General features: G+C 51.8%; 1 protein-coding gene across 1 annotated transcript in view; it reads left to right on the top strand.

Moving 5' to 3' along the window:
* Window positions 1–2,500, top strand: part of ptprsb (protein tyrosine phosphatase receptor type Sb) — a gene marked incomplete at both ends in the record, with an annotated part of 51,823 nt that overhangs the window by 2,906 nt on the left and 46,417 nt on the right. The window lies entirely within an intron of this gene.

Below are 2,500 nucleotides of genomic sequence, written 5' to 3'. Positions count from 1 at the left end.
ACACACACACACACACACACACACACACACACACACACACACACACACACACACACTACTGCCAGTCAAGAATTCCATTACATGCCCTGGTAAAACTGCTTGGTTGGATAAAGTTGAAGAGATCTTTCATAAGCAGCTCCAATAATCACAGACACTATCCAGGAATCACAGACAATCTAGGTATCACAGACATGATCCAGGAATCACAGACATGATCCAGGAATCAGAGACACAATTCAGGAATCACATATATGATCCAGGAATCACAGACATGATCCAGGAATCACAGACAATCTAGGAAGCACAGACATGATCCAGGAATCACAGACATGGTACAGTAACCATAGACACGATCCAGGAATCACAGACACAATTCAGGAATCACAGACACAATTCAGGAATCACAGACACATTTCAGGTATCACAGATATGATCCAGGAATCACAGACACAATCCAGGAATCCCAGACACACTTCAGGATTCACAGACACACTTCAGGAATCACAGACACACTTCAGGTATCACAGATATGATCCAGGAATCACAGACACACTTCAGGAATCACAGACACGATCCAGGAATCACAGACGTGATCAAGGAATCACTGGTTTTATGTTTAAGGGGTTCTGGGGTTCTGTGAGACGTGTGTGTGAGTGTGTGTGTGTGTGTGTGTGTGTGCGTGCGTGTGCGCGTGTGTGTGCCCGTGCGTGTGTATGTGCGGCCGTGTATGTGTATGTTTCCTGTGTGTGTGTGTGTGTGTGTGTGTGTGTGTGTGCGCGCGCGGAGGAGTGCGAGGCTTTGCGCTGGCCTTTTTTATTCTCTCTGTGTTTCCTCGTCCTCTCTCTCCCCCCTCCCTCGTCCCGTCATTGTGTTCAACCCCCTTCATCCCTCAGAACTACGAGAAGGTTGGTGCTCACTTCCTCTTTCCTTTCTCCTTCGCCCCTCCCCCACTCCTCTTTTTTTGAATTTTTTTATTTTAATTTTTTAACCAGAAACCGTCATTGACTGTAAGACGGGAGTAAAAAGTAATCCTAGTTTCCGCACTGGAATATACAAGATATTTCTATTGAATGAACCTTCCCATGAGGCGAGGGGGGAAAAGTCTTGACTGTGTCAGAGAGAGAGGGGGAGTCTCCGACCAGGCCTAGGAGTGCGGGCCGCCCACGCTTCTGCAGCCTGCATTATAATGACTATTGCATTGTGGGGCCTTGTACTCCTTGGACTCTTGTTATCGCGCACCCCCCCCCCCCCCCCCCGCCCCCCTCGCTCCCTCCCTCCCGAACCCCACCCACCAGCGTTCTCTGCATGGAACGTTCTTGTTGTCATGGAGACCCAGGAATTGGAAATTAAAAAGAGGCTATGTTTGCATGGAAGGAGAGAGAGAGAGAGAGAGAGAGAGAGAGAGAGAGAGACCTTGCACGTCTGTGCTGACTGACCTTGTGTGCGCGCGCCTTGGTGTCGATATCGAATCGGTTGACTTACGGCGACGCCCGTTGCATCTTGCTGTCCCGTGGCTGCTCGCACCGTCTGCGTCTGGCTTTTGCACTTGTTGCGTCTCGCGTGTGTGTGTGTGTGTGTGTGTGTGTGTGTGGGTGTGTGTGTGTGTTGCCTCGTGTCTTTGTGTTCCAGTTGAATAAACTCACCCCACCAGTATAAATAACGTCCGGTTGTGTCACAGGTCAACTAGTTTTTCGTTGGCGTAGCGGGTTAGAACGGGATCTGTCACCGGGGGACCAGGGTTCAAATCCACCCCTCGGCCAGTAACAAAATCGGACTAGGTCACATTTTGTGGGGGTGACATCTTGTTCTGGCGCCCCGCGTGAGGCAGGGGGGGGGGGGGGTGTCTGGTTCAGTCATCACAGGTATTACTCACCCGTCTCAACCCCCCTCCTCCCCCCGAGCGCAGCAGTCGTCGTAGACCCCCCGCGTTCCCGGTCTAGAATAGTCGCTCGCGTGCTCGCCGTCGCGTGCTCCCGTGGATGGCTGCCTGTTTTTAAAATAGCCTGCAGTTGCTACGGCGGCGCGGTCTATATTCAACACCAGCGTCGCGTCGCCGTCCGTCTGACTGGCAGCGGATGTGACAGATCCCTACGGTACGTCCGCCTCCGAGGCGCCGCTCAGCCCGCGCGCGCAGCAGAGGACCCGTTTAATTAGAGAGCCCTGCTGAGGGAGGATTGTGGGTAAATGCCAGCCAGACGTGGGCCTGTCGTGACGGGGGACGAGAAGGAGGAATGTAATAAATCGAGTAGAACAATGATAGAATAGAACAGTCTTGAGAGACACTTTTGTCTCCGCAGGACAGCGAGATGAATCGGATTATTCTCGGGTTTAAAGGTGTGGTGTGAATAACTATCGGCCTTAATCACGAGACGGAGTGATACAGCTCTTTTTCTACTGAGAGATCGACACGGAATGAGCTGTGCATTACTGGATTGACGCCTGCTGTGTTTGGCATGTGATCGTGTTGCATGTTGGGCTGCCTGTCTGCCCAATCAGCTGC

Source organism: Borostomias antarcticus (genome assembly GCF_949987555.1).
Source record: "Borostomias antarcticus genome assembly, chromosome: 12".
Classification (NCBI taxonomy): Eukaryota; Metazoa; Chordata; class Actinopteri; order Stomiiformes; family Stomiidae; genus Borostomias; species Borostomias antarcticus.
The sequence above is the reverse complement of the archived record's forward strand: the minus strand, read 5'-3'. Positions and strand labels throughout refer to the sequence as shown.